We start from the raw sequence: 12,689 nt of genomic DNA on the forward strand, positions 1-12,689 counted from the left end.
TCTTGGCTTGGTGGTACACAGACCATGGAACTAAAATGAATACCAAACTAACTTGAAGGCAAACTTTCTCACAAGATGATTCTCTCACCCAAAGCCATTTATGACAGCAAGTGACACAATCATATACATTATTATCTCCCTTTGCAATATTTTCTAGGACCTCCTCCATCAGTTTATAGCTCTTCAAGAGATCTGATTGTGTGTGAAAATTTCAATTCTGATTTCTTGCTTTCTTAGCCTCAATGTCTTCTCCATCAGTGAGTGGATATTATGACCCAAATCTGATCCCAAATCTTGATCCCTAATATCCCAGATTCCCTTTTCCATCCTCTTACCCCTTTGTTTTTAAGTTCTGTCTTGTTTTGGAGCCCTTGGAAATTCTTTCGCTTTATTGACTATGCACTTAACAGAATGTTTGCTACATTTTCCCCAGCATTTCTAACTTTCTATGGTGAAAGATTTTCACATTTTTTAGTCCTCCATATTCTTGGAAAAGTCAGTGATTTTTGTGGTGTGTGTGTGTGTGTGTGTGTGTGTGTGTGTGTGTATAATTATGACTATTAATGGGAAATTTGAGGGAAACATCACCAACCTAAACCAATAGCTTTTTTGAAAGTATGTTAGCTATAATTTATTGGCTTCTTTTTACTAGGGAATAATAAAATCAAAATCTCATGATATTAACTCTAAGCAATTTTACACTTTCCTCCAAAAAAATGACAATTTCTTAACAACATTGACTAATGACGTTCTAAGTGGGTTGACACAATTATGTGCTGAAAATATGGTGTTAAAAATCAGTCCTTCTTTCTGGACAAAATGGCAGAGGGCAAGACTGGAGTGACTCTGGGGTAGCTACATCTTTCTCGCCAAGGATCTCATCACCTTGGATGTTACCAAGTTGACTCCACTTTTACACGAAGTTATCAGCAGACCAGCCACAATTACTATAAGTACAATTGGTCATGTAGCTCATGGGAAATCCACAGTTGTAAAAGATATTTCTGAAGTTCACACTGTGAGTTTAAAAAATGAACTAGAGAGAAATATTGCAATCAAGCTTGAATATGCTAATACTAAGATTTATAAATTTGATGACTCATGTTGTTCTCCAGAATGTTATAGATCCTGTGGAAGTAGAACACCCAGTGAGGTTCCTACAGACATTCCAGGGACTGAAGGGAATCTTAACATTAGTCAGGCATGTCTCCTTTGTTGACTATCCTGGCCTCGATATTTTGATGGCTATGTTGAATGGTGCAGTAGCGGTGGATGCACCTCTCCTTTTGATCGGTGGTAATGAGTCTTATCCTCAGTCTCAGCCTTTTGAACACTATAGAAATCATGAAACTGAAGCATATTTTGATTCTAAAAATAAAATTGATTTGGTAAAGAACCATAGGAACATATTCTTGCATTTGTACAAAGTACAGCAGCAGGAGCTCCTATTATTTCAATTTCTACTCAGCTGAAATATAATATTGAAGTTGTCTGTGAGTACATATGAAGAAAATTCCAGTACCCCCAAGAGACTTTATTTCAGAACCCCAACTTATTGTTATTAGGTCCTTTGATGTCAACAAACTTGGCTGTGAAGTTGATGACCTTAAGTGGGGAGTAGTTTGTGGCCATATTCTAAGAGGAGTGTTAAAGGTGGGCCAGGAGATAAAAGTCAGACCTGGTATTATTTCCGAAGATTGTGAAAGAAAACTAATGTGCAAACCAATCTTTTCCAAAATTGTATTACTATTTGCAGAACATAAAGATCTTCAGTATTCTTCTCCAGGTGGGCTTATTGGAATAGGAACAAAAATTGACCCACTTTGTGCCAGGCTGACAGAATGGTGGGGCGGGTGCTTGATGCAGTTGGAGCTTTACCTGAGATCTTCACAGAATTGGAAATCTCACGTTTTCTGCTTAGACGGCTGCTAGGTGTATGCACTGAAGGAGACAAAAAAGCAGCAAAGGTGCAAAAGTTGTCTGAGAATGAAGTTCCTATGATGAACATAGGATTTCTGTTGACAGGAGGAAGAGTTTGTGCGGTGATGCTGATTTGGGCCAAATTGTTTTCACTAATCCTGTGTGCACAGAAGTAGAAAATAATGCCCTTAGCCAAAGAATTGAGAAACACTGGCATTTAATTCGTTGAGGTCAAATAAGAGTGACAATAAAGCCAACAGTAGATGATGATTTAAGAATTCCAGTTCAGTGATACATTTGGATAAAGTCAGATTTTCTCTTGACAACCTAGGAGATATATAACTATTACTTTTTTTGAAGTGTATATATATATATATATATATGCACAGTAATACCTTGGTTTGCAAACATAATTTGTCTGGAAACAAACTACTTGTATTGCAAGACATTGCTTGCTTACCACATTAAAATGTATTAGAAATGTTTGCTCATCTTGCAGAATACTCGCAAACCAAGTTACTCGCAATCCAAGGCTTTACTGTACATATAGGTAGATAGATAGATATAAAATGTCTGTATTACTTTTTTTTTAAAACTGTATTGGGGAACAGTGTGTTTTTCCCAGGACCCATCAATCCAAGAAAACTTGCTGTCCTTCAATCTTAGTTGTGGAGGGCGCAGCTCAACTCCAAGTCCAGTCACCATTTTGCAGGGGGCGCAGCCCAGTATCCCATATGGGAGTTGAACCAGCAACCTTCTTGTTAAGAGCACACACTCTAACCAACTGAGCCATCCAACTGCCCACCAGCAGCTCAGCGGCAGCTCAGCTCAAGGTGCCATGTTCAATCTAGTTGTGTGTGTGGAGGGGGTGGCGCAGCTCACTGGCCCATGTGGGAATTGAACTGGCAACTCTGTTGCTCAGAGCTCGCGCTCTAACCAACTGAGCCACCTGGCCGTCCTAGGAGTTATATTTTCAAAGCAATACTGGGGAATGAATTCCACAGCTCATTACGTTAGTAGTCATTGTTATTCTCATTTTTTGGTGATGAAAAATTTAACTTCTAGTACTAAAATAGGGTCTACAATAAATGCAAAAAAAAATTGATATAATGTTGAAGTGAGTTACATTCTCCCAGAAATTAATCATTCCTAAATAATGTCTAATTTATATATCAATGCAGGTTTGAAATGAAACTGTTTGCTACAACCAGCCTTTGCTGTAGGACACATATCACCGAACCTGTTTGAAATAAAGTTTTTCTTCTTATATTCATGATTCATCTTTGAGTAGCTCCAGGCCTGAAAGGATCAGTAAAAACGTGAAGACAGAAATTCTTGAAGACTAGCTTCCCTTTGCTTCATATTTTATATTGCTTTATCTTTGCAATTTTGACTGAAAAGAAATTAATAGGTTCAAATAAAATCATCCTTTAGAGCAAAAATGGAATAAATCCTTATTAATCAGCAGCAAGAATAACCAAAACATTCTCTTGTATCGTCAGATAATTCTTTCTGCCCTGAATTTGTTTTTCTCTGCTTCATTCTGGCTCTGATGTCTAATGTATATATTTTTTCTTTTTATTGAGTCTGGATTGTTTGTTCACGCTGTTTAATAATTACCAAGGCCTGTCTGCATTTACTGGCAAACAAGTGACTCATACAGTGCCTGAGTTAATGAAGCAAGAGCAGTAAATGAGTGGTATGGAGAGAAGCCGAGAGTGCCCCGTGACAGAGGGCAGCTCTGGGAGCAGCTGAAAGGGGCCTTCTTCTTTGGCCCATGACTTTGCTCTGTATTTTCCATCTCTTCTCCTTGTAGGAGCATTTCTTTCTAGTTCCACATGTTATATTATCAGTGGAAGACATTTTAGACCTGATTTAGGGTTGGCCCTGGGGATTCTTTTTTACAGTCTTAGGTTATATGTTTCAAGCTAACTTGTCCATATAAGCCACGGATCATCCTTTTGCAGCATGCCTAAGCATGCCTTACCCATGCACACTGGCAGCCATACTCTAAATATTATACTGTCCTTGTATCCGCCTTCTGAAATAGCCCACAACTGAAGTCATTTAACACAGCCAGCAGGCTCCACTCAATGCCACAGAAAGAAACATGCAGTTATGAAATCATCCTTCCTCATTTGCACTCAGGAAATACTCAGAAGATAACAGAGCTTATTTTGAGATGGTTATTTATGCATGCAGTTGAATTAATCTTCCCAGTAGATGATAATAATTATTATAAGTTTCACATCTTCATATATACCTGTCACTGTCGAGGTTTATGTTTTGGTGGAAATTTCAGTTTCTATTCATACAGTGGCTAATTTCATTGTAAAGTGAATAAGTATTATGTGTTAATATTTCTGTTCTTGACATAATCATTTGCTTTTTTCATTGATGAACTCAGTTTATTAAGAGCCCTTAGAGATAATAGAAAGGATTGGCTATTCTATCCTCTCCTCCAGGAATCCTGAATTCTACTCCTCAATCAAGTTAAATTGATCCAAGAAAGCTACATATAGGGAGCAGCCAGTTGGCTCAGGTGGTTATAGTGTGGGCTCATAACACCAAGGTTGCCAGTTCGGCTCCCACATGGGCCAGTGAGCTGCACCCTCCATAACTAGATTGAAAACAACAACTTGACTTGGAGCTGATGGGTCCTGGAAAAACACTGTTCCCCAATAAAGTTAAAAAGAAAAAGAAAGTTACGTATATAGATGTATTAAGAGCTTCTAATGAAAACAGTATATAAATACAGGGTTATAATACATCATTGGATTGTGAATAGTTAGGTAAGTAAGTCAATATGGGCGTAAGTAACATTTTTTAGAACTCTTACTGTAATTTCTTTTTTATAAAATTAGAGTTGACGTACAATAGTATATTAGTTTCAGGTGTACAATAAAGTGATTTGAAATTTATATTCCTTACGAGATTACCACAATGTTGAGTAACCATCTGTCACCATACAAAGCTATTATAATATTGACTATTTTCTCAGTGCTGTCTATTACATCCCCATGACTTATTCTTTCTTTTTTTTTTTTTTAAAGATTTTTATTGGGGAATTGGGGGATGGGGAACAGACAAGTTGTGTCCTTTTGTTCTTCAGTCTAGTTGTGGAGGACGTTGCTTCACTGGCCCAAGTTGGCACCATCATTGCGTTCTTCCTGGGTGAGGCAGATCAGTCGCCAGCTTCTGGACGGCCGCTCACAGCGGCTGCTCGCCACTCACGCTGGCTGCTGGCTACACACAGTAGCCCACGGTAACCCACTGAAGCAGGGGCTGCAGCCTACGATGTCGACTCATGGCAACCCAGCTCCAGGTTGAGCTGTTGTTCAGCATCTTAGCTGTAGAGGGCAGTGTCAATGGCCCTTATATGTGGGATCCGAACCGGGGCCCTCTGGCGTCCCAAGCCAGCTCTTAACCAACGCGCCACTCGGCCAGTCCTATTATTTCTTTTATAACTGGAGGTTTGTACCACTTATTCCCCTTCACCCTTTTCACCCATCCTCCCAGTCACCGCCACCACCCCATGGCAGCCATCATTTTGTTCTTTGATGATTCTATTTCAATTTTGTTCTATTTGTTCATTTGTTTTGTTATTTTAGGTTCCACTTATAAGTGAAATGATATGGTATTGGTCTTTCTCTGTCTGACTTATTTCACTTAGCATAATAACCTCTAGGTCTATCCATGTTACAAATGGCAAAATTTCATTCTTTTTTATGGCTGAGTAATATTTCATTGCATACCACATTTTTTATTCATCCACTGATGGACACTTAGCTTGCTTCCATATCTTGGCTATTATAAATAATGCTGCAATGAACATAGGAGTGTAATCTTTTCTAATTAGTGTTTTTGCTTTCATGGGTGAATACCCAGAAGTGGAATTTCTGAGTCGTATGATAGTTACAAGTAACAATTTGCAATCTTAATTTAAGTCCTTCCCAGGATTGGCTTCACTGATCACACACAAACTCAGAGGTGGATGACGTATAGTTATTGTCAGGACATTTGTCATTTATTTTGGCTTCCTAACAGCAGAACCACTTTTTTATGTCTGCAGAATTCCTAATCTTATAAATATAAATATCTGCTTTGTATGACAGGAACTAAAATTGCCAGATACTGAATTTCTCTTCCTCTTTTGCAGCTAAGGCACAGACATGTGACCTAGGCTCTACCAATCAGAAGCTGCCATAATAGAATTTGACACTGGCTACACTAGATCTGCACATGGAAGTGGCAGTATCTTCAGCCCTGGAGAGGACAGTTCTTTCTCCACACCAATTCTGAAACATCTTTCAGCGCATTTTCCCTAGCGGGTTAGCCTTGAGCCTGTATCTCTGTCCATCATTGTGGATTTGTTGAGCTATCCCAATATCTATGTAGTGAATTACTTTTTTTGCCTACTCAACTGCAGATGGCATCTGTTTCTTGCATATATGAATCCACACTGACAGCTATTTCTTATGCACATTTACTTAGGAATTTATTGTGGACTTAATATGTTGCCTCATTTCTATTAATGAGCACTGTACAACACTTCTTGTACTTCCTTCTTTTTATTTTTGTTGGCAGCTAAAAATCTCAGAATCAAATTTGAACTTGATCATAGTACAGAGTAACTCTTACAGCTAGTACAATTAGCTTACTTACTTTTGCGTTTTTTTCCCGTTTTTTATTAATTTTATTTGTATTGTGATGCCATTGGTTGCAAGCATCCTATCAGAAAACTTCACAGGCCTTTCCAGGCCCACGTGGGTTCCCCAAATTTCCATTCCATCTGTGTGGCTGGCCCCTGGGTCTTAGTCTTTTTTCCTTGCCTTTGCGGCTGTGATTACTCTTTTATTTTCCTCCACAACCTAGCAAAAAGAGGTGGGTGATGTAGTCTCCACAGCCACTTGATCTCATCTCTTAGACTCCTAAGAAAAGCTCCTTTAAGGGTTTTATAGTTAATAACAGTAGGAAAAGCTACAGCAAAATATAAGCAGCCAAGATTCTAAAATCTGCCAATTTTGTGTGCCTGATGTGTGTTTCTTTCTGAGATAGTCAATCAAAGTGCTATTAGAACTCTACCTCCCTTTTCATTTTCAAGTTTCACTAAACTCCCTCCTACTCTATTAAACTTAAAATTGATTTTGTTGTGAAATACACAATGTTTTAATAGCTTAACTGTCTAAAATTTTTTTTGTTAAAATTGCATTGGATGGTTTACCTTGAGGAAAACTAATGATTTTGTAACACTGAGTCTTTCTATCCATGAAGACCACTCCATTTATTTCAGCTTTCTATAGTGTCTTTCAATAAACTTTCATATTTCCTCCATAAACCTATTATACATGTTTTTCTTAGCTGTTTTCCTGGGGATCTTATTTTTGTTGCTATTATAAATAGGATCTTTTAAAAGTATATCTCTAAATGCTTATTGATTTCATATAAGAAGACAATAGACTTTTATAGATTTTTATAATAGATTATATCCAGTAAACCTGCTGAACTCACATAGTAATTTTAATAATTTCTCCATAAATCTAATTTTGGATTTCCTATTTATACATTTCCTCTGTTAATAATAGTTTTTATTCTTCTTTTCAAAGCTTGCACCATTGACTGATTGCACTTGCAATTTCTTTTTGTTTTTCTTCTGTCAAGCAGAAGCATTTAAAAGTTATAAATTTTCTTCTAGGCATTAAGATTTAGCTGCATTTCATAGTTTGATAGGTAATCAAGTTTTCCAATTATACTTTAGTCGTTTACATATGAATTATTTAGAAGTGTATTTTTAAACTTACAAATGATATTATTTATGATTTTTTATTTATTATTTATTTTTATTAAATTTATTGGGGTAACATTGGTTAGTAAAATTATAAGGTTTCAAGTGTACAAGTCTATAACACATCATCTATATATTGCACTGTGTGTTCACCACCCAGTCAGTTCTCCTTCCATCACCATATATTTGACCCCCCTTACCTACCTCCTCTTCTCCTGTACCCTCTGATAACCACTAAACTTTTATCTGTGTCTATGAGTTTTTCCTTGTTTGTCTTGTTCATTGGTTGCTTTCAGTTTTCTATCCCACATATGAGTGAAGTCATATGATTCTCAACTTCTTCTGTCTGACTTATTTTGCTTAGCATGATAATTTCAAGATCCATCCATGTCGCAAATAACAGTATTTCATCTTTTCTTGTGGCTGAGCAATAGACATGGAAACAACTGAAGTGTCCTTTGATAGCTGATTGGACAAAGAGGAGGTGGTACATATATACAATGGAATATTACTCAGCCATGATTTTTTTATTTTTACCGAACTTCACTTTTGTGGTCGGAGAGTAAAACCTCTGATAATGTTATTTTAAAATTTCTTGAGACATGATTTGTGTACTAATGCCATTTCTTGCAAATTAATGTGTTTCTGAAAAGAATGTAACTTTTCTAATTGTCACATATCGGATATGTTTATTTAATCAAGTCTGATAATTATGTTGTTCAAAACTTCTATATCTAAATTAAAGTGGTTTTTTTTGTTTGTTTTGTTTTTGTCTGATGCATCAATTACTGGGAGAGAAAAAATAAAAATCTCTCACTTTGATTGTGGTTTTGTAAACTTCTCCATGTAATTTTGTGTTTAATCTGTAGAGCAATTTGGGAAGTATTGAAATCTTCATAATATTAAGTCTTTTGATCTGTGAGTATGGGATGTTTTTTCATTTACTTAGATCATTAATTCCTCTCAACAATGTTTTGTAATTTTGAGAGTATAAGTTTTCTTTAAATTGTGGTAAAACCTATTACATAGAGTTTACCATCTTAACCATTTTTAAGTGTACAGTTTAGTGGTGTTAAGTATAGTCACATTATTGGGCTACAGATCGCTAGGACTTTTTTCATTTTGCAAAGTTAAAACTTCCATTTCCCCTTACCCCCAGCCCCTGGTGATCCCCACTCTACTTTCTGTTTCTATAAATTTGACTACTTTAGATACATCATATAAGTGGAATTATACGGTATTTGTCTTTTTGCGATGGCTTATTTTACTTAGCATAATGTCCTCAACTTTTTCCATGTTGCAGCACGGCCAGTATTTCCTTCCTTTTTAAGGCTGAATAATAGTCCATTGTCTGAATATCATAGTTTGTTTGTCCATTCATCTATTGATGGATATTTGGGTTCCAGCCACCTCTTGGTTCATGTGAATAAAGCTGCTATAAACATGGGTGTGTGAAAATCTCTCTAGGATCCTGTTCTCAGTTCTTTCGCATATATACCCAGAAGTGGGATTGCTGTACTGTATGGAAATATTAGCTATTTTCTGTTTTTTTCTTTTCTTTTTTTTAGCTTCGCTCAGGTCGGGAATCCAACTGGTGACCCTGTTGTTCAGAGCTCGCACTCTTGAGTGAGCTCTTAACCAACTGAGTCACTCGGCTGCCCTATTTCCTGTTTTTTTGATAGTAGCCATCCTAATGGGTGTGAGGCGATTTTGATTTGCATTTTTATAATGATTAGTGATGTTGAGCATCTTTTCATTTGTCTGTTGGCTATTTATATATCATTTTTGGAGAAAAGTTTGTTCAAGTCCTTGCCCATATTTTAATCAGGTTATTTGTTTGTTCTTGAGTTATAGGAGTTTTTTATATATTCTGGTTATTAACCTCTTATCAGATATGTGGTCTGTAAATATTTTCTCTTACTGCATCACTTACTCTTTCAGTCTATTGATTGTGTCCTTTGATGCACAGAAGTATAAAAGTTTGATGTTGTCTATTTTTACTTTTGTTGCCTTTGCTCTGATGTCATACACAAGAAATCATTGCCAAATCCACTGTCTGAAGCTTTTCCCCTATATTTTATTCTAGTTTTAGTTATTTAGCTCTTATGTTTAAATCTTTAATCCATTTGAGTAATTTTTGTATATGGTGTAAGGCAGGGGTGTCAAACTGGTGGCCTGTGGGCCGCATGAAGCCCTCGAGGTAATTTTTTGTATACTTGTCTTCAGTAGTTAAAGGGTTAACAAGGGAATTGTGTGTACGGTATTGCCTCGATCTTCCTAAGAGCTATTTTCTTCATAACAATTTTTCTATTTTCATTTTATTTCAGAGCATCGTGGGCCACAAAAAATTACCTTGAAGGCCGCCAGTTTGACACCCCTGGTGTAAGGTAAGGATCCAAATTCATTCTTTAGCATGTGGATATCCAGTTTTTCCAACACCATTTACCCTTTTCCTTTTCCTATTATTTTTATTTTTCCTACCCTTGTTGAAGATCAGTTGACTGTATATGCGTGGGTTTACTTTGGTGCTCCATTTTCTGTTCTATTGGTTTATACGTCTGTCTTTATGCCAGTACCACACTGTTTTATTTACTATAGCTTTGTAATAGATTTTGAAATCAGGAAGTATGATGTATCTAGCTTTGTTCTCTTTTTCTCAAGATTGTTTTGACTAGTCTGTATCCTTTGTGGTTCTATATGAATTTTAGGATTTTTTTTTTCTATTTCTGAAAAAAATGCCTCTGGGATTTTGATTGAGATTGCTTTGAATCTATAGATCACTTTAGGTAGTATGGAGATTTTAACAATATTAATTCTTCCAATCCATGAACACAGGGTGTCTTTCCAATAATTTTTGTCTTCTATAATGTCATTCATCAATGTTTTGAAGTTTTCATTACACAAGTCATTCACCTGATTAGTTAGGTTTATTCCTAAACATTTTATTCTTTTTGAAGCTAATGCAAGTGGGATTGTTTTCTTTTTGTATTGTTCATTGTTAGTTATAGAAATGCAACTGATATTTGTATATTGATTTTGTATCCTACAACTTTACTGAATTGATTTATTAGTTCTATCAGGTTTTTTTTTTTGAGTCCTTAGGGTTTTCTATTGGGTTGTCAGAAAAGTCATGACGTATTTTGTCTATGTTTTTCAAAGGTCATTTATTTATATAAAGAATAAAGATCAATGACATATTGCCTGTTTTGTTCAATAACCTTTTGCCATCTTTCAGTGAGCTTCATGATTCCTCGTTCATAGAAGGACCTGTCTTTATTTGTGAAAAACTGAACAAGGTGCTGATTTACAGCCTCATCTGAATTGAATATTATACCACACAAGGGGTTTTGAAGAGAGCAAAACAAGTGGAAGTCTGATGGCGCAAGGTCAGGCGAGTATGGTGGGTGTGGCAACACATCCCATCTAAGCTCCAGTAATTTTTGACGGGTGATTAAACTTGTGTGTGGTCTCACGTTGTTGCGATGGAACACAACTCCTTTACAGTTAACAAGCTCTGGACGTTCTGGATAATGGATTAGTTCAAACTGTCCAATTGCTGACAGTATACATTCAAATTGATTGTTTGGTTCCTTGGTAGGAGCTTAAAAAACACGACACCTTTAAAATCCCACCACACTGAAAGCATAGCCTTCATCTGATAAATGTCTGCTTTCAATGTCCTTTGAGGCGAATCATCATGTCGGGACCAAGACAGTTTGCACACTGCATTGTTGTAAACAATCCACTTCTCATCACCAGTTATCAGTCGCTTCAAAAAAGGATCGTTTTCTAGGACTCGGCAGACCCTCAGGCCCGATGGCGCGGATGTCAAACCTTGTGCTCTTCATACGGTTCCTGCTCAGCCCAGCTCTCGTGCGCAGCTCCAGCCCCCTCCCCCTGGTCCTCAACACTTGGCCTTTTAAGAATGCAACCGAAGCAGTGTGGAGTACATTAGCGTCTGGAGGTTCCCCCCTGGATGCTGTGGAGAGGGGCTGTGCTGTGTGTGAGAGGGAGCAGTGTGATGGAACTGTCGGCTTTGGAGGAAGTCCTGATGAGTTTGGAGAAACCACACTAGATGCCATGATCATGGATGGCACTACTATGAATGTAGGAGTAGTAGAAGATCTTAGACGAATTAAAAATGCTATTGGTGTGGCAAGAAAAGTACTGGAACATACAACACACACACTTTTAGTAGGAGAGTCAGCCACCAAGTTTGCCGAAAGTATGGGGTTTGTCAATGAGGATTTATCTACCAATACTTCTCAAGTTCTTCATTCAGACTGGCTTGCTCGGAATTGCCAGCCAAATTATTGGAGGAATGTTATACCAGATGCTTCAAAATACTATGGACCTTACAAACCACCGAGTATCTTAAAGCAAGATGGTTCTACCTATAAAGAAACAGGCGATAATTATGGTCATGATACTATTGGCATGGTTGTAATCCATAAGATGGGACGCACTGCTGCTGGTACATCTACAAATGGTATAAAATTCAAAATACATGGTTGAATAGGAGATTCGCCGATACCTGGAGCTGGGGCCTATGCTGATGATACTGCGGGAGCAGCTGCAGTCACTGGGGATGGGGACATACTGATGCGTTTTCTACCAAGCTACCAAGCTGTAGAATATATGAGAACAGGAGAAAATCCAACCATAGCTTGCCAAAAAGTGATTTCAAGAATTCATAAGTACTTTCCGTAGTTTTTTGGGGCTGTTATATGTGCCAATGTGACTGGAAGTTATGGTGCTGCATGCAATAAACTACCAACATTTACTCAGTTTAGTTTCATGGTTTATAATTCTCAAAAAGATCAGCCAACTGAGGAAAAAGTAGACTGCATCTAATCCATCTTTTCTGTCAGCATCTATATTTAAAGAAGAAAGAAGCAAAGGCTGGAAAGGTTACTCACTATCACTGCAGAGCTGCATTCTCAATTCTTTGTGTAAAATAAACACAAAAATAAATGTATGCTGA

General features: G+C 37.1%; 2 pseudogenes across 1 annotated transcript; both read left to right on the forward strand.

The window, feature by feature from the left end:
* Positions 1-819: 819 nt before the first annotated feature.
* On the forward strand, positions 820-2,212 carry LOC109374669 (eukaryotic translation initiation factor 2 subunit 3, X-linked pseudogene; annotated as a pseudogene).
* A 9,309-nt stretch (positions 2,213-11,521) lies between these two features.
* On the forward strand, positions 11,522-12,590 carry LOC109374672 (N(4)-(beta-N-acetylglucosaminyl)-L-asparaginase pseudogene; annotated as a pseudogene). The gene has a single exon (XR_002122433.1). The product of XR_002122433.1 is annotated as a N(4)-(beta-N-acetylglucosaminyl)-L-asparaginase pseudogene (transcript).
* The last annotated feature ends 99 nt before the right edge of the window (positions 12,591-12,689 follow it).

The sequence above is a fragment of the Hipposideros armiger genome, unplaced genomic scaffold, assembly GCF_001890085.2.
Source record: "Hipposideros armiger isolate ML-2016 unplaced genomic scaffold, ASM189008v1 scaffold_855, whole genome shotgun sequence".
In the NCBI taxonomy this organism is placed as follows: domain Eukaryota; kingdom Metazoa; phylum Chordata; class Mammalia; order Chiroptera; family Hipposideridae; genus Hipposideros; species Hipposideros armiger.